Below are 24,470 nucleotides of genomic sequence, written 5' to 3'. Positions count from 1 at the left end.
TGTCAGACACATGCACTGTCAGCCGCGCATGCGCACTCGTCACATGCACTCTCAGCCGCGCATGCGCACTCGTCCCATGCACGCTCTAACGTATTTCACAAGGTGAACTGTAAGATTCTATTAATAAAATGTTAAGGTTACTGCTTTTTAAGAGTACCGTGAATACTGGTGGTTCAGTTCAAGGCCAGGTATTTATTATAATTATAGCTGAAATACATTAATGTGCATCTGCACTAATAATGAAAATACATAACTAAATAAAACCTTTTCTTGTACACGTAATCTTCCACCCTAAAAATATAAAGAAACTCACATATATACATAAATGTCTCATTCTACAATAAACAGGTGCTTGTTAATCAATGGTTTAATGATAAAGTTTTATTATATAGACATACTATATATATATATTATAGTTTATATATATAGTTTGTTTATATAAAAATAATTGTTCTAATATTAATTTGTTTTAATATTGCAGGTTAGTTTTGTTGTTTGAAATAAAACATAATTTATTATACAAAGAAACGTGAAGCATTTTAGAAATAATACAAGGGAAGTTGTTCATTTTGTAAAAATAAATCTTGAATAAATCGCATCGTGAGCTGAGTGAATCGTTACATCCCTATATTTGATAGATTTCAACGTCATATTAAATAATTTTGAGAAACACATTGTCAAAAAAATAACTATAAAGTGCAGGTCACCTACAAACTTTCCTGTGAGTTTTCAAGCAACGCTACAAAATTAATTTAGATAACGTTAGTTCTTCAATAAATTACTGTATGAAGAACATGTATCGTTAACCAAGTATCATAGATGCGATATATCTACCATTGATTATAAGGATTAAGTTAGGTTTCGAAAACATTATCGTATATATTAAAACGATACTTTACATCTATCTAATACTGTATGAATGAAATCAATATACTTACAGCATTCGTCTGATAATGTTAAAGAACGTTTTCGATTATATTTGTCAAATAATTCATAATAACACTTTTACTTCGACTTAATCTTGTATGAGAATAAATAAATAAATAAATTGAATATTTAATAAATATACTTATAATTGGCCTGTAGGTGCATTTAATTCACACACGTGTCTGACAGTGCGTTTGTTTAAGTGCGCATGCGCGGCTGAGACTGCATGTGTCGGAGTGCGCATGCGCCGCTGACAGTGCATCTGGCCTGAGAGTGCATCTGGTCTGCAGCTAGACCCTTCTCGATTAGGAACGCGTTTCTGTATTTGTTTGTGTTGCGAGGATTTGCTGCGGGCTTTGTGTTTGTTTGTGTTGCGAGAATGTGCAGGACATGTGTCACAACACTAATGAAGAGGCTTTCTGAATTTGCTGCTGTTTTTCTGTTTGCATGCGTTTTCTTCCGATGGAGCGCGGCGACACCTAACGGCTTCCGTAAATATCTCTTTGTATCCATCTGTCCAATCTGGATTTACATTCTGTAATCCTGTTAGATAAATTGTTTCACTTAATTCTTTGTCTCTGGTAATTACAATCCCAAGGTATTTTATGTGTTGGCACACATGAACAGAAACTGCCCAACAACAGGTCTGCTATGAGACTGTTGAAAGAATACACTTTGAATGTAAAAGCGCTGGATGGGGCTGATAAAAGCTCGAGTTGTTTGTCGATGAAACTCGCACAAACCAGCTCAGAACGCCCAGAGAAACCAGCGCATTTCACTGAAGTCTATGCAAACATTATGATCAACGCGTCTGCAAATTATGGAACGGGGACAATATGTATAACGCGAAACGCGTGAAATTTGTACGCGTAAATACGAATGTTGAGTTCGGATGTTCGCGTCGTACACCAGCTAATAGCGTTGCTCTGTTTAAGATTGCATTTGCATTTGTGATGCGATGGCACGTTGTTATATACTGTGTATATAATATAATATAATTAAATGAAATCACTAGTTAATCAAAATATATGAATATAATATGCGAAAAAAGACCATGCTAGGACCTCGTTTTGCTATGGGAGAATGCTACACCGGAAGCCCGCGTAAAACTGAGAACAAATGGGCGGAAATACGTAAGCAGCAGGGCATGCATACAGTGTGGGCGTGGCTTCCGTCTTTCCCTGTGATTTGATTGGATGTATAAAAACAGCCGTTGTATTTTGAAATGGAAATGGCAACTGACTAACTCTTTCTACAGCATGTGCAGCGTACATACCGCCGCCGTCGAGACTTCAAAAATCGCTCTGGCCGCCCTGCCAACAACGCTGTAGATTGAGTCTTAAGCGCTCTGACGTAGATCGAAATCTTATCTTGTATTTAAAGGGGCCACAGAGCAAACAAACTTGTTGGTCTTGTGCAGACTGACCACAAGAAATTGATCAGTGGAAAGAACTTTATTGTAGTTAGACCGTTTGCTAACGAAATAATTTTCTGCAGCAGTAACACTGTTGTGCATGCTCTGGCGCTAAAGTTCGCATGAAATTATAAAATATAATAAAATGTATAACGTAAATGCACATCATCAGCCACTCACCAGGAACACAAACAATCTCAGACTCCTTTGTCCACGCATCATTTTTTAAATGTATCTACCATGAACAGGGAAGCGTCATATATGATTAGGAAACCCTCCACAGCAATAATCAACCTCTCCTCCATTTTACTTGGCAACTAATGTGGTCGGAACCAACGTTTACAGGGCTGCGCCTTCTCTGGAATCCTCTCAAATGTTGGACTTCTACGTTCCGATTGGTTGCCGCTTAACCGCGTCATAGCTGATTACCATAAAGTTGACCTGATTTCAACTCTCCTTGACGCCATCAATGGCAAAGACGCGCAGCCGGCTCACATTGAAAATGAATGACTTCCGGCCACGTTGACGCTCTCAAGCTGTCTGACATATGTAATTTAAGATGGATAGTCATTACAGGAAAACAAAGTGCATTTTCAGATTTTAACTAAAGATCAAGGCACACTATTAAGAGTTGTAGTAAGTATGCTCTAATATGGCATTTGAGTACATAAAATCGATCTACCTTATTTGGTCATTTGCAAAGAAAAGGACCTTCTCTTCTGGTTCAAGCAAAACCGATATGTGTGAGCATGTTTGTTCCTCCGTATATTAAGTTATTGCCAGTTACCATACGTGAAAATGGCTGTGCTTACAGGTTATGGGGCCAGGAAAGAAGTAGGTAACCTATCGGATAGACTTTGCTTGACAGGGATGAAAAGAATTACGAACTTTAGGATACTACGTTTTTGGACCATCTGCGACTGCTAGGGCTAAAGGAGATTACTCTGCAAGCACCTGCAGCAGAAAACGAAGAGGAAGAGGGTGATAAAAACGAGGAAGCATATGCTGAGTTGATTCAATTTTCTGACGACAAAAGTTTGTTTCGTGTAATGTGAGACGCGGTGGATTGCGGAAGAAGTTCGGCAGATCTTGAAATACTACTTTGAGGATTATTAGAAAACCACGCGGGAAAGAGAACAAGTCGTTGACGGCGTAATAACCTGCCACAGCTGCGGCCAAAGAGGACACAGCCTGTGCATGTGTAACGGGTAAAAGAAGTTTGTTATGAATTGTGCCAAAAAATAAAAGTTTGTTCATCTTGCGAAACATTTGTTGAACTGTATTAAATATATGCATCAGTAAGAAGAGGATATGAGGACACCTACAGGTGGCTAATGAAAACTTAAAGCGGAGTCCGCAATATTCTCCTCAGTGACATGTAAACTGCTGAGGAGAAAGGTAAGTGTAGAATCTTACTCCGGTCACATGGAAGTAACATGTAGTTAGACATTATTTAATTTGTTTTTGAGGTCAAATTGTTCTCTTAAAAGTATTTCATTTCAAATTTGAGTCATAACAGATATATAGAGTTGATGGAAAATTTGTTTTGTACCGAACTTACCACCGAGTGGTTTGGGAGCACATGGTGTTTGTTTGGTTCCTATCTCTGTATTTTGCAATTGCTTATTTCCACATGTTTGTTTATTTTTGATAGTTATGTATGTGACGGGAAGAGATGTTTAATGGCCATTTGGTGTCGTTTCATATATTCCAGGTATGATGCATCAATGTTCTTATATTGTAATATTTACTGTGTTCGAGAAATAACAGAAATGGAGTTCTTGGTCTTGTGAAAGCTTATATATTGATTGTTAATCTGGTGAATGAGTCGCATGTAAACTGCTGAGGAGAATGTTATGTATGTGACCGGAAGAGATGTTTAATGGCCATTTGGTGTCGTTTCATATATTTCAATAAATGCTACAAGTGAACTCCGCCTGTGTGTCCGTGTTATTCTTCCCGGAGTGATTTTAAGAAGGAACCAGAAAGAAGGGGTTACACATGCCCAAACCAGTGTTGCAAGGGACAGCGTTAAAGTTACTGCAAAAGTTCAACTCCCAAAGATACATCTTGCAGGCGCAAACAGAGATACAGTGTGAAACAAACCACAGATAAAGATGACGATGAGCATGCGTTGGCATTAACGATAAGTGACTGCCCGATCTACGGATTGCAATGGAAAGGCTGATGGTTGACATGGGAGCTACTTCACATATAATCCATGATGGAGAAACATTACATCGAGCTAGCAGATGGAACCAGAGCAAATGGAGAGGCGCTGAAACGAGGTGATTCAGAGGTGTATCTGATTGACAGCGAGGGACCTCCGGTGAGCATGACGCCCTGTACATCCCATCGTATCCTCAGAACATCTTTGCTGTCAAAGCAGCAACAGCGAATGGAGCCTCAATCAACTTCATTCATGAAGACGATACCAAGTTCAACATACAACAGTACAATAGAATTAAGTATCTGAACACTGCAGATGAAGAAAATAATAGTTGATGGGTGTCATGATATTCAAACTTGGCCCGAGATTCTTGGTCACTGTAATTATGATGATGTTTCCAGATTGAGGGAGTTGAGGGAATGAAGATCAAGGGCAAAGGTGAGAAGTCCAATCTAGAATGTGAAATTTGCACACAGGGGAAATTTGTGAAGAGCAGAAATAGAGAACCTTGTGCACAAGCTAAAGCACTACTTGAACTAGTGCATACTGATTTAGCTGGTCATATTGAACCAGAGGCTAAAGAAGGTTTTCGTTGTGCTCTCGCATCTACTGATGTCTATTCAGGTGTACTGTTTGTTCGCTTCCTTAAAGCTAAAAGTGACACTGTAAGAGCTACTAAAAAATCATTCCGTATGTGGCACCATTTGGAACCATAAGGTGCACTAGATCAGATAACCTCTACAGATGATCTAGAATGCACCCGCACGAGTGTTCTTCAATGAACTGAAGAGAGCATACGTCACTCATCTCTTCATTAAGTTACATTGGTTTCCTGTAGTCGCTCAAGACTAGGCTCTATGAGAACAGTTTTATGCTTTTTGTTGTCCTTCTGTTGTTCCAGTTGCTTCCATTGTTAACCTCATTTGTAAGTCGCTTTGGATAAAAGCATCTGCTAAATTTAAATGTAAATAACGGTATTTGAATTGATGACCAAAGAGTTTTAGTCACTGCTCAGCAGAAATCACTTAAGACGTAAAATCAAAACCCTGTTTAAAATTGCAAGATGTATTCTCTCAGAGAGCTTTTGCCCAGGTTACTGTGGACATCTGCACTAATGACAGTGGCAGCAATCACAAACAGATGTTATAACAGTCAAACGCAGGAAACCACATACTACAGTATATGCTAACAGGAGAAAACCGAACCTCTGTAGAATGAGGCTATTTGGTTCAGTGTGCCATGCATAGAAATATGAGAAGAATAAACTAGACTCGGATGTGAATGGAGGACTTTTGTAGGTTATGACATAAACAGCCCTGCCTACCTGGGGTCTGTACTAGAGTTGAAACGAGTATCCCGTACGGATAAAGCACTTTTGCTGAGTACGAGTATCATACGAGTAATACGAGTCAATATCTATGCTCGGATTGAATAAAAATCCTCATTGTGTTGCTGACTGTGTCTTTGTTCTGTGATAGTCACAGTGCCCCTCCCCTACACATATACAGATGTATTGTGTTGCTGACTGTGTCTTTGTTCTGTGATAGTCACAGTGCCCCTCCCCTACACATATACAGATGTATTGTGTTGCTGACTGTGTCTGTGTTCTGTGATAGTCACACCGCCCCTCCCCTACACATATACAGATGTATTGTGTTGCTGACTGTGTCTGCGTTCTGTGATAGTCACAGCGCCCCTTCCCTACAGATATACAGATGTATTGTGTTGCTGACTGTGTCTGCGTTCTGTGATAGTCACAGCGCCCCTCCCCTACACACATACAGATGTATTGTGTTGCTGACTGTGTCTGCGTTCTGTGATAGTCACAGCGCCCCTCCCCTACACATATACAGATGTATTGTGTTGCTGACTGTGTCTGTGTTCTGTGATAGTCACAGCGCCCCTTCCCTACACATATACAGATGTATTGTGTTGCTGACTGTGTCTGTGTTCTGTGATAGTCACAGCGCCCCTCCCCTACACATATACAGATGTATTGTGTTGCTGACTGTGTCTGCGTTCTGTGATAGTCACAGCGCCCCTCCCCTACACATATACAGATGTATTGTGTAGCTGACTGTGTCTGTGTTCTGTGATAGTCACAGCGCCCCTCCTCTACACACATACAGATGTATTGTGTTGCTGACTGTGTCTGTGTTCTGTGATAGTCACAGCGCCCCTCCCCTACACATATACAGATGTATTGTGTTGCTGACTGTGTCTGTGTTCTGTGATAGTCACAGCGCCCCTCCCCTACACATATACAGATGTATTGTGTTGCTGACTGTGTCTGTGTTCTGTGATAGTCACAGCGCCCCTCCCCTACACATATACAGATGTATTGTGTTGCTGACTGTGTCTGTGTTCTGTGATAGTCACAGCGCCCCTCCCCTACACATATACAGATGTATTGTGTTGCTGACTGTGTCTGTGTTCTGTGATAGTCACAGCGCCCCTCCCCTACACATATACAGATGTATTGTGTTGCTGACTGTGTCTGTGTTCTGTGATAGTCACAGCGCCCCTCCTCTACACATATACAGATGTATTGTGTTGCTGACTGTGTCTGTGTTCTGTGATAGTCACAGCGCCCCTCCCCTACACATATACAGATGTATTGTGTTGCTGACTGTGTCTGCGTTCTGTGATAGTCCCAGCGCCCCTCCCCTACACACATACAGATGTATTGTGTTGCTGACTGTGTCTGCGTTCTGTGATAGTCACAGCGCCCCTCCCCTACACATATACAGATGTATTGTGTTGCTGACTGTGTCTGTGTTCTGTGATAGTCACAGCGCCCCTCCCCTACACATATACAGATGTATTGTGTTGCTGACTGTGTCTGTGTTCTGTGATAGTCACAGCGCCCCTCCCCTACACATATACAGATGTATTGTGTTGCTGACTGTGTCTGTGTTCGGTGATAGTCACAGCGCCCCTCCTCTACACATATACAGATGTATTGTGTTGCTGACTGTGTCTTTGTTCTGTGATAGTCACAGCGCCCCTCCCCTACACACATACAGATGTATTGTGTTGCTGACTGTGTCTGTGTTCTGTGATAGTCACAGCGCCCCTCCTCTACACATATACAGATGTATTGTGTTGCTGACTGTGTCTGCGTTCTGTGATAGTCACAGTGCCCCTCCCCTACACATATACAGATGTATTGTGTTGCTGACTGTGTCTGTGTTCTGTGATAGTCACAGCGCTCCTCTCCTACACATATACAGATGTATTGTGTTACTGACTGTGTCTGTGTTCTGTGATAGTCACAGCGCCCCTCCCCTACACATATACAGATGTATTGTGTTGCTGACTGTGTCTGCGTTCTGTGATAGTCACAGCGCCCCTTCCCTACAGATATACAGATGTATTGTGTTGCTGACTGTGTCTGCGTTCTGTGATAGTCACAGCGCCCCTTCCCTACACATATACAGATGTATTGTGTTGCTGACTGTGTCTGCGTTCTGTGATAGTCACAGCGCCCCTCCCCTACACACATACAGATGTATTGTGTTGCTGACTGTGTCTGCGTTCTGTGATAGTCACAGCGCCCCTCCCCTACACATATACAGATGTATTGTGTTGCTGACTGTGTCTGTGTTCTGTGATAGTCACAGCGCCCCTTCCCTACACATATACAGATGTATTGTGTTGCTGACTGTGTCTGCGTTCTGTGATAGTCACAGCGCCCCTCCCCTACACATATACAGATGTATTGTGTTGCTGACTGTGTTCTGTGATAGTCACAGCGCCCCTCCCCTACACATATACAGATGTATTGTGTTGCTGACTGTGTCTGTGTTCTGTGATAGTCACAGCGCCCCTCCCCTACACATATACAGATGTATTGTGTTGCTGACTGTGTCTGTGTTCTGTGATAGTCACAGCGCCCCTCCCCTACACATATACAGATGTATTGTGTTGCTGACTGTGTCTGTGTTCTGTGATAGTCACAGCGCCCCTCCCCTACACATATACAGATGTATTGTGTTGCTGACTGTGTCTGCGTTCTGTGATAGTCACAGCGCCCCTCCCCTACACATATACAGATGTATTGTGTTGCTGACTGTGTCTGCGTTCTGTGATAGTCACAGCGCCCCTCCCCTACACATATACAGATGTATTGTGTTGCTGACTGTGTCTGTGTTCTGTGATAGTCACAGCGCCCCTCCTCTACACATATACAGATATATTGTGTTGCTGACTGTGTCTGCGTTCTGTGATAGTCACAGCGCCCCTCCCCTACACATATACAGATGTATTGTGTTGCTGACTGTGTCTGTGTTCTGTGATAGTCACAGCGCCCCTCCTCTACACATATACAGATGTATTGTGTTGCTGACTGTGTCTGTGTTCTGTGATAGTCACAGCGCCCCTCCTCTACACACATACAGATGTATTGTGTTGCTGACTGTGTCTGTGTTCTGTGATAGTCACAGCGCCCCTCCTCTACACATATACAGATGTATTGTGTTGCTGACTGTGTCTGTGTTCTGTGATAGTCACAGCGCCCCTCCCCTACACATATACAGATGTATTGTGTTGCTGACTGTGTCTGCGTTCTGTGATAGTCACAGCGCCCCTCCCCTACACACATAGAGATGTATTGTGTTGCTGACTGTGTCTGCGTTCTGTGATAGTCACAGCGCCCCTCCCCTACACACATAGAGATGTATTGTGTTGCTGACTGTGTCTGTGTTCTGTGATAGTCACAGCGCCCCTCCTCTACACATATACAGATGTATTGTGTTGCTGACTGTGTCTGAGTTCTGTGATAGTCACAGCGCCCCTCCCCTACACACATACAGATGTATTGTGTTGCTGACTGTGTCTGTGTGCGCTCCTCCCCTACACATATACAGATGTATTGTGTTGCTGACTGTGTCTGCGTTCTGTGATAGTCACACGCTCCTCCCCTACACATATACAGATGTATTGTGTTGCTGACTGTGTCTGCGTTCTGTGATAGTCACAGCGCCCCTCCCCTACACATATACAGATGTATTGTGTTGCTGACTGTGTCTGTGTTCTGTGATAGTCACAGCGCTCCTCCCCTACACATATACAGATGTATTGTGTTGCTGACTGTGTCTGTGTTCTGTGATAGTCACAGCGCCCCTCCCCTACACATATACAGATGTATTGTGTTGCTGACTGTGTCTGCGTTCTGTGATAGTCACAGCGCCCCTCCCCTACACATATACAGATGTATTGTGTTGCTGACTGTGTCTGAGTTCTGTGATAGTCACAGCGCCCCTCCCCTACACACATACAGATGTATTGTGTTGCTGACTGTGTCTGTGTGCGCTCCTCCCCTACACATATACAGATGTATTGTGTTGCTGACTGTGTCTGCGTTCTGTGATAGTCACAGCGCCCCTCCCCTACACATATACAGATGTATTGTGTTGCTGACTGTGTCTGCGTTCTGTGATAGTCACAGCGCCCCTCCCCTACACATATACAGATGTATTGTGTTGCTGACTGTGTCTGTGTTCTGTGATAGTCACAGCGCCCCTCCTCTACACATATACAGATATATTGTGTTGCTGACTGTGTCTGCGTTCTGTGATAGTCACAGCGCCCCTCCCCTACACATATACAGATGTATTGTGTTGCTGACTGTGTCTGTGTTCTGTGATAGTCACAGCGCCCCTCCTCTACACATATACAGATGTATTGTGTTGCTGACTGTGTCTGTGTTCTGTGATAGTCACAGCGCCCCTCCTCTACACACATACAGATGTATTGTGTTGCTGACTGTGTCTGTGTTCTGTGATAGTCACAGCGCCCCTCCTCTACACATATACAGATGTATTGTGTTGCTGACTGTGTCTGTGTTCTGTGATAGTCACAGCGCCCCTCCCCTACACATATACAGATGTATTGTGTTGCTGACTGTGTCTGCGTTCTGTGATAGTCACAGCGCCCCTCCCCTACACACATAGAGATGTATTGTGTTGCTGACTGTGTCTGCGTTCTGTGATAGTCACAGCGCCCCTCCCCTACACACATAGAGATGTATTGTGTTGCTGACTGTGTCTGTGTTCTGTGATAGTCACAGCGCCCCTCCCCTACACACATACAGATGTATTGTGTTGCTGACTGTGTCTGTGTGCGCTCCTCCCCTACACATATACAGATGTATTGTGTTGCTGACTGTGTCTGCGTTCTGTGATAGTCACACGCTCCTCCCCTACACATATACAGATGTATTGTGTTGCTGACTGTGTCTGCGTTCTGTGATAGTCACAGCGCCCCTCCCCTACACATATACAGATGTATTGTGTTGCTGACTGTGTCTGTGTTCTGTGATAGTCACAGCGCTCCTCCCCTACACATATACAGATGTATTGTGTTGCTGACTGTGTCTGTGTTCTGTGATAGTCACAGCGCTCCTCCCCTACACATATACAGATGTATTGTGTTGCTGACTGTGTCTGTGTTCTGTGATAGTCACAGCGCCCCTCCTCTACACATATACAGATGTATTGTGTTGCTGACTGTGTCTGTGTTCTGTGATAGTCACAGCGCCCCTCCCCTACACATATACAGATGTATTGTGTTGCTGACTGTGTCTGTGTTCTGTGATAGTCACAGCGCCCCTCCCCTACACATATACAGATGTATTGTGTTGCTGACTGTGTTCGCAGCTCTCTCTCTCCGTCTCTCCCTCAGTCACTCAGGTTCGCGGGTCTTTTCCATAAACATTTAGGTTTCTTCAGCTTCAGGTTTGTTTTTATTTCGGTTTGTAGTACTTACTTATTAACCAGTAGAGTTTGGTAAACTTGGGGTTTGTTCAGACGTGGTGCTTGGTAGAATGCGACTCGCGTTTCGTCTCTGCCTGTCTTTTTAAAACCGTCAGCTGGCTCTAAACAGTTTTTAATTAAAAGTTAAAAATAAAGTTATGTTTAAATGAAAACTCTTGTTCATTACAGTTTACTTCATAATCGCAACCGCATGTGTTGTATTCATTGTTGCAAAACTTATTCTGTATATAGTTCGTTTGTCATCGTGATCAAAACCATTGATCTGAAGCTCAATGCTGATGCTGTCATGTAAATATTTTTCTAATCAGCATTAAATATAACAATTTCTGATCAACCCATATCAATTGCATGCTTAAAATAACATACCGGAACATACGTGGAGATGGTGGTTTAGTGGGTTAAACCACTGAACTGGTAAATCAAAGGTTGCTGGTTCGATCCCAGCATCCACCACCAGTGTGTCCTTGAGCAAGACACTTTACTCCATGTTGCTCCAGGGGGATTGTCCCTGTAATAAGTGCACTGTAAGTCGCTTTGGATAAAAGCGTCTGCCAAATGCCTAAATGTAAATGTACCGGTTAAGGCCCCGCCCATCTCAAGACAACCCGACCCAATTTCCGGGTTAAAACCCGCCCACTTCCTGGTTAGGCCCCGCCCAGTCTGAGTACGGATACGGATACAGATAATTCATATGGTTAACAGATACAGATAATGCTGTACTCGCTCATCCCTAGTCTGTACCATGATGGTAGTTGAACAAACTCTGGGTTACAGGATTGGTTTTGAGTCGACTAAACCAAATCGATGCAATCAGGCTTAATTGGTACCATGACGCAGCTCATGAACTTTCTCTGTCAACTCAAGCTTTGATCCTTAAGCTATGATTACTCCACGCGCGCGTGCACATAAAACAGTGACGTCGGCACTGAACAACCAATCGCGTTCAATATGGATAGAGCGAGAGCGATATATTTTTCCACGCAGGAGCAAGAGATTATTCTTAAGAAATATGAAGAATATAGAAGTGTTTTTCAAGCACGCAGTAACACTGTATCTGCTGCCAAAGCAAGAGAACGATCTTGGAGGAAGATTGCTGATTGTGTTAATGCGTAAGTTAAACAATTAATGTAAAATTAATTGGGCTATATAAAAAATATATTAAATGCTAAAATGAAAATATGTGTATTCATGTCGATACATGCATTTACATTACATTTACATTTACGCATTTGGCAGACGCTTTTATCCAAAGTGACTTGCATTGCTTTATCCTTTACATTTTACATAGGTATTTGCAATCCCCTGGGATCGAACCGACAATGCTCTTACCACTGAGATACAGGAAAGCTATACATGCATACATACATGCATAGTATGTATGTATGTAAAATGTGAATGTATTCTAAGCTATTACATCCTAAGAAAGATTGATATTCATTGATTTTTAGATGCAACCCCAACTCCAAACGTTCCTGGCAGCAGATCAAGACAAAATATAAGAATATAACTCAAAGTGGTGAGTATTTACCACAACCTTTTATTATTTTTGTGAACATTTAGTCACAAACGCTTGTTTGCAGCAAACAGAAAAAAGTGTGAAATGAGGAAAACTGGGCGAGGGCCACCAACTCAAGATTACTGTGGCGGAGGAGTTGGCGCCAGTGGCGGAGCTACACTTTAAAAACAGGGGTGGCAAAGGGGTGTCAAGGTAAAAATAAATTATTTTCCACAAAATGTATATAGATTAAATTAAAGTTGTTTATTTTCCAAAATGTACACAATTATATATGTATTAAGTATACAGCAAAAATAGAACAACAAGTATTCAAAGTGCTCCTTGGACTAATCAAGTCCAAGAGAAAAAACTGAGGTAAACTTGGACCTGTCAAAACAAGGCAGGAGTAGGCAGATGTACACATTCAAACATGTACTACAAGAATAATAGTAGAACAACAATACAAAAAAAACATAGAGCCCTTTAACACTGACTCTAATGATAAACTTCAATAGTTGTACCAGGTATAACCTGCATCTACCCATGGTATGGCACCACCAATTTCACAAATACAAACATTCAGATTCAGAACAGCATAATTCTGCGGTTCTGGTGAGATGAAGCAAAATGTTTTACACACCTCATGAAGAAACCATAATGTGGAACAATTTGCTTGTTATTATTTACCATGAGTACACCGTTACTAATAATACAAATACTAAAGTAATACATGACGACAAAATCTGAGTATATTGAGGTCTAGCCTATTTGACAACACAAGGAAAATTGCTTAAAGACATCTAGACATGTTATGTGAAGTAACGGATAATCTATAGCGAGGCGGTTGTTATAGCGAATACAACACCGACAGGCTGTTTAGGAGCCCGGCGTGAAGCGGAGGGATCTTAAATCAGCCTGAAGGGGTTTTATTCGCTATAACAACCACCTCGCTTTACATTATCCCGCTTATTACATGGCTACCTACCAAATAAATAAATAATTTGACACAACATATTGATTTAAAAGGGAGTTTATTGATTTAAAAACTATTTATATTGCTTCCGCTAAAGAAAATAGTCCGTTCGGTCTCTACGGTTAGAATCCTGCGTCCATGGCAACGCTCTGTTTTTCATGACAACTGTCTGTTATACTGAGATTAGTGCTGCATTACACGTGCCAATATGAATAAGCCTACCTAATGTCTGTGATTGTTGCTGAACATTTGCTAACGACATGTTTTAAGCATATTCACGCAGTCGTGACAGTATTAGTCAGTCAGTTTCACGACTAGTAATGCTCATGAAGTATTAATGCCAAGCAAGTGCAACGTCTCCCTTACTTCCCGTTAAAACACTACTTCGTTTAATTTAATACCAATAATAGCCGTACATACCAGCAACATGCTCTTCATCTATCCCGTGTGCTGTCGGCGTTGTTTTGGAGCCGTTTGGAGCACGTCACGAAGGTGCTGCGTGTCAGCTTAAATAATGAAAAGTGTAGCAGCAACAGCACGCTGCGGCTGCACGCTTGTGCGTGCTGCGTAAGGATGCATTCACGTCCGTTGGAAGATTTGGTAAATGTTCGTAAAAATCTAACAGTGTAATGTTTTCAGCGGGGTGGCAACAGGGGTGGCAAGGACTTCGTATGGGGTGGCAATTGCCACCCCAACTAGCCCTCTGGCTCCGCCACTGGTTGGCGCTGAGTAATAATAAGGGGCGGCCGATTATGGATGGGATTGCAAGTCCTGTACAGTCTGACCCTGGTGCTGGCTCCTCTAAGCAAGTGACACTGGGTATGTGTGTGCAATGCATTACTAATGTTTTTAAAAGAGTTAAATATGGCTGACTCTGTTCTGCAGTAGAGGGAAATACAGTGTCTCTGTTGAAGCCAGCACACATGCACACAGTCTCCTGCACAGAGGTCAGTATGCAGAAGACAGAACACAATGAACATAACCTGCTTTATAACAGTTATGCTGTACATTGGCCTTTTATTTATTAGGGTGAACCACATGATGAAGACACTCTATCTGTGTGTTCTGAGACAGTTGCTGAGGTGAATGCACTGGGCTTTTTATTATGGCACACATTTGAATGTCATAATTAAGTGACTGGCCCTTACACATCTCTTTTACTGTAGGATTTTTCACAACCTGCCCCAGAAACTGAAGCCTCTACCTCAATGGGCTACAGAAGGAATGTGAACAAGGTAATGCTTTAAACCTTTGACATAAATTACAGTCAGTGCTATGTTTGTAGAAAGTCATGCCACTTTTTGTGATTTGATCAACCTCCAGAAAACGTATAATAATTGTTTCAGGTGGAAACAGACTCGGTCAGGGCCCTTTACAAAAGGAGTCTAGAACTAGACTGTTCACTGAAGGAGCTGGACTGTGAGCTGAGGAGGCTCCAAATTAAAAAAAAAAATTGGAGATCAAACAGCTGGAAAAAACTGATCTCAGTATGTGAACTTTTTTTTTAACCAAGTAACCCTTTAGTATGAACACTTAGATTGTTTATTAATGTAATTTTCTCTTGCTCTCTTTCTTCCTCCCAGGGCGTCGCAACCGTGGGGGATGCTTTCCCCGGTGAGAGGGTTAAACACCCGCACTTTTTCTGCAGTTTTCCGCAGTTTTGTACAAACGCAATACAGCAGTCGCTCCAGCGTTTCTCTGTCAGCTCTGTATCTGCGCTCGATGCGGCTGCTTCCTCTCCCCTCCCACTCAAACAGATTGGCTGTTCTGCCTCAAGTCCCGCCTCTCTTGATGTTTTAGATTGATCGGTCAGCTCGTGCTGAGGAGGCGGGAACGGTTATGGTTATTAACGCCTCCCTATTCCAGTTACTTTGAATGAGTGTTTATGCTTTTGAGGTTTTTAAATAACCTTGATATGTGTTTGGGAAGATGTTTAGTTTATGTTTTGTTGATATGTCGAGTATTTTCTGAATTATATTTTGTTTTTAGACTAATGCTAATTGCCAATTGGGATATTGTTCAAAGCTAGATAAATTCGGTTATTTATGTGGCATGCAATGTATAAAGTAACTGTGATGAAGAAGGCAGGGAATTGACGAGGAGGAGGGACAAATTGTCCTTGTTAAGCAGTGTATTTATGGGTTTATTGATTTTGATATTTTGAGCATTGTTTTTTTTGTTTAGCTGAATACTTATGTGGATACTTACCTATTATGTTTGATTGTACCTGTTGAACAACTATGAAAGAAAAGTTAATATTATTGTAATGTTTAAAAACAGATTTATTTATACCACCAGAGAAAAAGCTTTGTGTGTGTGTTTTTTTTATATCTCCCCTTTTCAAGGTGCAAGTAAGCAAACTTTAGCGGCCACAGTCCTGTCAGACCTATTTCACTATCAAGCTTTCCACTGTCTTTTCCCCCTGGTATTATTAAAGTATTTCTGATTCATTAGCAAGTCTACTGTTATGTATTTTAACAACAAAGTTTTGACTTATCTTATGTGTTCCGAATGTGTTTTTATACTTTTCTAGTATCACTCATAGCTTATCTTGTATGTTATACCTATTGTACCGTTCTGTCATTACATTCATCATTTTCATTGTTAACAAACAAACCACATCCATCCCCCGCACTTTTGAAAAGCTTGCTACGCCCCTGCTTCCTCTACATGATCAATAAAACAGTTTGAGACCTATCTGCAGTGTCAGTGTGCTTTTATTAAGTAAAATATTGTGTTGTGATTGAATCTCTGACAGCTGCGCCAGCTGGGTGGTCAAGTGTGATGGGGTCAATTTCATCAGGGAGAAGCTGGTTTTGTGGTGGTTCTCGCTCCTTTCTGATAGTGGCTATATTGTGCAGAATGGCACATGCAGCCACTATCTGTGATGCCCGCTCTGGTGACACTCTTAAACGCCTAAGGCAGTTGAAACGTGCCTTTAGGATGCCAAAGGTCATCTCGATCTTGACCCTGGTTTTACTGAGGGTCCCATTGAAGCGGTTTTGTGGCCCTGTCTGAGGGTCAGGATAGGGGGTTAGCAAAAACCTCTGGCATGCATAAGCTCTATCTCCTACCTACAGGCCATCAAAAAGCCCTGTCATTGAACAGAAAATGGGCTATTTTGCTATTAAAATTTAAACTTTAAAGTGTACTGTTCCAAATTTTACTTGCCTTCCTCAAAACGCTGACACAAAATAGACTCACGGAAATGCGTGAGTCATGCACTGAGCCAGGCCATTTGGAATCCAAGCTTGTGATCATGCATTCATGATCCCAAGTCATCTGCAGATGAAATGTACAGTAAATAATTGTCCTATCTGTTAGTTACTATTTATTTAAAGTTTGATCTCAATGCAAATAAAAATAATTTCACATGGGCTGTACAGTAGCCCTACCTGAACATTAAGGCTGTGAAAGGACTTTGTTCACATAATCTGCTTCATGTTCTCCTAGCGCTGTGGAGATTGCAACATGTGTGCAGTCTATTGCTCCTATGACTCTAGGGAATCCTATCACAGGAATGAAAAATATATATTTAAAACCATTCCTAACAGGTAGCTACCGCATACTATTGTGTGAAATATGAGCATTCAAAAAAATGAGCGTGAAAGGTTAAATTTGTTCATGTGATGTCACCCTATCAAGATATCTTACCGGCAATTTTATAAAAGCCCTCTTTTATGGACATGGTGGATAAATGTCCAGGGAACACAATGAAGCTATTTATGTACCCCTGCAGAGCGTGGACCACCTTCGAATGGTTCGACAGAATGTGTTTTTCCCTAGATTCTCTGCATCACCGACCACATACAAGTATGTACCTCTTGCAAAAAAACGCAACGCAATACATACCATTTGGGGTACAGTAAGGGCATGGCTTCGACGAGTCACATTTGTTATGTGGGGCTCAAGAAGTTCGCAAAGATAAGACATACTTCCGTGGAAAATCTGTATCTTTCGTACAAGTAACTATCAGGAAAGTCAAGGGGATTTTGTCTGTCCCTAAAAACTCTTTCTCTACGAAGTGCTTGTTTAACAATTTGCGCGGAGATGTCCACAGGATTTGGGAGAAAAGGTGAAGCCATTGCAACAGAGAACAGCTGCTGGGAACCTATATGTTTCTTTGCTCACAGCTGATTGGTCAAACTTCAGTCTGAGATCTCGAATCCAGAACATAACCTGCCCCGGAGCAGGTTAGCCGTGCAGCATAAGATACCATGGCGACGAACACCGATTAAAGCCGAGCTACTTTCATGGTACCTAGAACCCAGGGTGGGCACAAACTAAACTGAAACATAGCTGGCTAGCCACCTAAACCAGCTTCATGGTACAGGCCCCAGGTATATTATCCAGACAATGGAAAAGTTCTCAAGCACAGGCTTGTTAAATTCTTCACTAAGTGTGTTACACAACACACATATACAGACAAAAGCTGACTTTTCGGATGAAAATTTCTGTAGACAGGAATATTTACCCACAGAGGCAAACATAGACACTACTGCTCACAGTTCAAAGACTACTGAAGAGTGTAGACTTGAAGGTCAAGGGAGTGCTCAGAAAGAGGGAATCGACCCAAAGAGAAATAGGAGAACTCCTCAGTGTTTGACGGACTATGAGTCTGATGTTGATTCTGATGACTAGATTCTAACCCATGTTGATTATTAATACAGGGTGTGTAATGTACCACAAACTAACACAGAAGCTTTGAGTTCAGACAAATCCCTTTTTGGGCGAATGCAATGAAAGAAGAAATGGACTCTCTTAAAGGTACAGTGTGTAGGAATTTGAAGGATTTATTCACCAAAATGTAATATATAATACAAAACTATGTTGTGTGTGGTGAAGAAATACCTTACAAAATGAAGCGAAATGTTTATATTATCTTACAATGAGCCATTTTATGTATATACACCACGGGCACACCCTTGCATGTAATTTATCAATGTGCACAGCCATGTTTCTATAGTAGCACTACACGGACAAACAAAGCGTGTTTCATAAAAGGAAGGATGCACAGGACTATGTTCTTCTTCTTCGGCTGTGTTTTGAGGCAGCTTGCCACGCCACTACCTAGAAGGATTAGCAGAAGAAGAGGAAGAACAATAACAAAATTCCCTTGTCATGTTTTTTATTAGAAATAGAAACAGTTCTTTTGTTGGGGTTAGACGTGAAATTTGCGCTAATGGTGGACCACACGAGAGAGCATCAATCTGTTTCGTCAAAAAAGAGAAAATACGATGCAGCAAGGCGAAGTCAAGACAAAAAACGAAATAAAACCTGAATAAACATCAGTGTGGCTTTTCCCAAATGGAGGACACTGAAGCAGGAAAAGGTTTGCTAAGCGACGCCGCAGTTGCCAGCTTTCTGCTGGACCGGTAAATTTGTCTAATTTCCACAATATAAGTGAATTGTTTGTTTGATAGCTTTAGCTAATAGATGAGCTGATCATAAAGAGAAGTAGCGTTCTTCTTTGTACATTTTTAGCACTTTGTAATTGTATCATAAGTCCTTGTTGCATGGCCGTGTGGAAATCAAGTTAGAAATCATGTTAACAATCATAATTTGAATAAATCAGGTGTAAGTTATATTATAATACTGCCTAGCTTCCACATCCTCTCTTGTGCGGTCCTCCCGGGTAACGTTAGCTCCTCTGCTTCTCCTCGTCCTGCCTGCATCTCCAACACCGCTACCTCTCCGCCCTCTTCCTCTTACTACCTGTGTTAAGTCCTCTGATTGACTCTGTGATGATGAGAACAACGTCTGCTCAGACTTTCGCGGTTAGATTACACGCCTTTAGCATTAGCAAGCCGTTTCAATAGGCTATAAATTACGAATCAAGTTACCATGCCAAAAAATGCTTTGTATAATAAGCGAAAAACTGAATTAAGTAACCTTTATTTATTTATTTTTCTTTGTAAATAAACCTCGTCACTTGAGCAAAGGTTATGGCCGCTATCATTTACGGAACCATTTTGTCCTGTGACGGCAACCGTAGCTTCTCTAATGGGAGGGGGGTAGAGGAGCTGTAGGTTGCAATTTCCAAGATTTGATCCAATCCGTGATCCGAAATCCCACTGGATTACTTTTGAAAAACAGGGCCCGGGGCCGGTTTTTCAAAAGTAATCCACTAGGATTTTGGATAACGGATTGGATCAAATATTGAAAATGTGTTTTTTCAAAAGAAAAAACGGATTACATAATCGGATTAGATCACGTAATCCAATCTTGGTTTTGATCCGGATCAAACCTTTAGTTTGGGTTTTTCAGAACTTTTTTGTAGGATTTGATCACTTTGATCCACTTTGATTAAACTGATCCCATCAGAAGGGTGGATTCAGCGTGGAATCAATGCCCAAAATGTAATGAAAACTTAAAAAATGTATCAAATAATACTATATTTGGATCATACAGTATCTTACAAGATATCATATTTATTCATAAGGTTTTAATTTTATTTGTTCATCCGTCAGGCTACAGTGATTAGGTAAGCTTTAACGTATTCAGCCTTTCAGTATAGGCCTACAGCAAAGTAGAAAGAGTTTGGCCTCATAAAATAATCCTCCAAACATCTGTCAAAATTGACCAAAAACAATACATTTTATTCTGTCACTAATTGATATATATATATATTCATCACAATCGAAAATATTTTTGTTTTTAGAATATTTATTAGTGATGCATGCAATGATTACAGAATAACCAAAAAAGAATGGCAATCACTGATTTTTGAAATCCAAAACAAATCCAAATCAGAAATAGTGTCAAACTATTTCGTCCCTTGTTGCACGTCCTGTTTGCTTGTTCTGGCAGAATACAGGAGGTTGGTTAGGGGCTCCAAGGGTCTCAGGTGCATCATTGTCAGCAGAGAGAGGGACATTACGCTCAGTAGCGATGTTGTGCAGGACAATACAGGCAAGGGTTATGTTGCTTGCTTTCTGTGGTTCTGCTCTCAGATCTATTTAAACGCTCAATTGCTCAATTGTTTGTGTTGTAGGTCTCAGATGAGCGGACTGCTGGAAGAGGATGGGGTGGGGTTTTTCTTGTTTTTAATTTTTTTTAAATGTGTGTGTTTTCATTTCAAATAAAAATAAACTTATATTGACCCCACACTGGCTATTCTACTTTTTGCTCTTTACATATCTATAGTTCTACATTTTGATTTCCTATCCTGTTTGAGCACTGGTTATCCAGCACTGGTTATCCAGATTTGGTGATCCTGAAAAGTTCCTATCCGGATCAGATTGATCCAATCCGATGTTGCTTTAAAAAACTGGCTCCAAAAGTAAACTGGATAACGTGATCACGGATCGCAAAAAAAGGATTACTAAATCTGGATCAATTTTATCCTGATTAAACCTTTTTTAAAGCAACATCGGATTGGATCAATCTGATCCGGATAGGAACTTTTCAGGATCACCAAATCTGGATAACCAGTGCTGGATAACCTCCTACCATGGCTGATGACTCCTTTTCTAACAGCAAATACACTGGCGCAGGCACGCTTCAACACTGCTCATTGCAGAGCAAGATGTGCAATTGCGCGTTTAAATGGAGTTCTGAAGAGACGCTTTGCATGCCTTAACTACCTGAGAGCGGAACCACAGAAAGCATGCAACATAACCCTTGCCTGTATTGTCCTGCACAACATCGCCACTAAGCGCAATGTCCCTCTCTCTGCTGACAATGATGCACCTCTGAGCCCCTTGGAGACCCTAACCACCCTCCTGCATTCTACCAGAACGAGCAAACAGGACGTGCAACAAGGGACGCAATAGTTAGACACTATGTCTGATTTGGATTTGTATTGGATATCAAAAATCAGTGATTGGCATTCTTTGCATTTTTTTGGTTATTCTGTAATCATTGCATGCATCACTAATACATATTCTAAAAACAAAAATATTTTCGATTGTGATGAATATATATATATATCAATTAGTGACAGAATAAAATGTATTGTTTTTGGTCAATTTTGATAGCTGTTTGGAGAATTATTTTATGAGGCCAAACTCTTTCTACTTTGCTGTAGGCCTATACTGAAAGGCTGAATACATTAAAGCCTACCTAATCACTGTAGCCTGATGGATGAACAAATAATATTAAAAACTTATGAATAAATAGGATAACTTGTAAGATACTGCATGATCCAAATATAGTATTATTTGATACATTTTTTAAGTTTTCATTACATTTTGGTCATGAAATCCACGTTGAATCCACCCTTCTGATGGGATCAATTTAATCCAGATTTTTTGCATCAAAGTGATCCAAATCCTACAAAAAAGTTCTGAAAAACCCAAACTAAAGGTTTGATCCGGATCAAAACCAAGATTGGATTTCGTGATCTAATCCGATTATGTAATCCGTTTTTTCTTTTGAAAAACCCATTTTCAAGATTTGATCCAATCCGTTATCCAAAATCCTAGTGGATTACTTTTGAAAAACCGGGCCTTCATGATCACCAAATCTGGATAACCAGTGCTGGATAACCAGTGCTCAAACAGGATAAGAAATCAACAAGGGACGAAATAGTTAGACACTATTTCTGATTTGGATTTGTTTTGGATTTCAAAAATCAGTGATTGCCATTCTTTTTTGGTTATTCTGTAATCATTGCATGCATCACTAATAAATATTCTAAAAACAAAAATATTTTCAATTGTGATGAATATATATATCAATTAGTGACAGAATAAAATGTATTGTTTTTGGTCAATTTTGACAGATGTTTGGCGGATTATTTTATGAGGCCAAACTCTTTCTACTTTGCTGTAGGCCTATACTGAAAGGCTGAATATGTTAAAGCTTACCTAATCACTGTAGCCTGACGGATGAACAAATAAAATTAAAACCCTATGAATAAATATGATATCTTGTAAGATACTGCATGATCCAAATATAGTATTATTTGATACATTTTAAAAAGTTTTCATTACATTTTGGGCATTGATTCCACGCTGAATCCACCCTTCTGATGGGATCAGTTTAATCAAAGTGGATCAAAGTGATCAAATCCTACAAAAAAGTTCTGAAAAACCCAAACTAAAGGTTTGATCCGGATCAAAACCAAGATTGGATTACGTGATCTAATAGATCTTTTTCTAGCATTTTATAATGCGTCACAGCACAGAACTGTTAATGTCATGTGTGAATGTCATATATTGCAATAGTTGTTTGATTAAGTGTCCTCTGTCTCTTAATGTCATCGCAGACTTGCTCGATTAAGTTGAGGGCAGATCTCTGTGTGGACCTGTTATCGGAAAGCTTTTTCATACTAAATGTCCCTGGAATATTTCACCTAATGAATATTTGCAAGTATTAAACATGTTAAAGCTAAAGTTTTTTAAGGATCCCAAACACTATTCCACACATTCCAAACACTATGCACAGTACTGGACTGTATATCCGTATCAGGATTTGTTGAAGGCAAATAAAAGGGTAAATACATGCAGAAGGCATATAGATACATTTTCTCCAAAGATGCATTATCACTGTTTCTTCTCACTAGTCTTATAAATTATTCTAAAGTTATCCATTTTAAATTGAACACTTCTGTGCACTACTATGCAGCCCCAGGATGGAGAAAAATTGTGATATTTTCAATTTCATAAGAAATCGAGGCATCCCTGAGGAAGAAATTACAGCAATGACGCAGCAAAAGGTATTGTGTTTTGGTTAATTTGATAAGTTATTAGGCACATTGAATATGGTTCAACTAACTAATAAAATAGGGTTCAACTAAAGCAGTGCGAAAGTCCCTCCTGTCATGTAAACAATAACAGTACTTCTAAACTTCTAACTAAACTTCTCTGCCCTGTCACAACCATATATGTCAGGACGTAGGACTGTTGTTTCGTTCTCCAGCCACTGGATGTCACTGTCTCCTCGTGTGCTGTTTCCCTAGTGTCATTGTTTTCACCTGTTCCTCATTTGTCCCCTGTGTATTTAAGTTAGTCCCTGTCCTCTGTCTTGTTGCTTAGTCTTTAATGTTTTGTAGCCAAGTTCCCCAGTCTCGAGTGGCGCGTCTTTGTGCGCGCCGTCAGATGTTGGTTTTTGGAATTCTATCCGAACATTATTATTTTTTGGGATCTTCCTCTTCGGAGTTGTTTAAGTTTCCCCTTTTTTCCTGTTTCTTGTTTACCATGTGGATTACCAGCATTTTTTGTTAAGATTCTTAAAGAGAACTTTATATTTTGCCTGGCCTCTATGGAGTTGTTTTTGTTACCCTTCCTTCCTGAGCTTCATGGATTACCTTGTCTTCTGGGACATTATTAAAAGGATCTTCGTTATTTTATTCAAGTATCTGTGTGTGCGTCTCTCTTTGGTTTCTCCGTTCCTCAGTGGCACCGGTGTTAAGTGTTCACTCTCAACACCAGAGACCTGAGGTCGAGTCCCGGCAATATATCCCTTTAAACATGTACCTACTGCAGGGATGGGCAGTCACACTACACTTTTCATTCCATTTACTTACATTTCATATGAAAATCCCAGAGAGTGGAAACCATAGTTCAAGTTTGGTGAACTCTAACCTGGAAATTTGTATGAAACGGTGTGATCAGTAGAACATTGATACATCACAGCTTGACCTCGTAGACAAATTTAAAGAACATAACTCTAAACCAGTGGTTCTCAACTCTGGCCTGTGAGATCCACTTTCCTGCCGAGTTTAGCACCAACTCTGATAACACACCTGAAGAGGATAATCAGTGACTTCA

At 40.8% G+C, this 24,470-nt stretch overlaps 1 pseudogene; it reads right to left on the bottom strand.

Annotated features, from left to right (window-relative positions):
• Positions 1 to 16,475: 16,475 nt before the first annotated feature.
• Positions 16,476 to 17,840, bottom strand: LOC130412138 (putative nuclease HARBI1; annotated as a pseudogene).
• Between the last annotated feature and the right edge of the window lie 6,630 nt (positions 17,841 to 24,470).

This window comes from Triplophysa dalaica, chromosome 22 (assembly GCF_015846415.1).
Source record: "Triplophysa dalaica isolate WHDGS20190420 chromosome 22, ASM1584641v1, whole genome shotgun sequence".
NCBI classification, from domain to species: domain Eukaryota; kingdom Metazoa; phylum Chordata; class Actinopteri; order Cypriniformes; family Nemacheilidae; genus Triplophysa; species Triplophysa dalaica.
The sequence above is the reverse complement of the archived record's forward strand: the minus strand, read 5'-3'. Positions and strand labels throughout refer to the sequence as shown.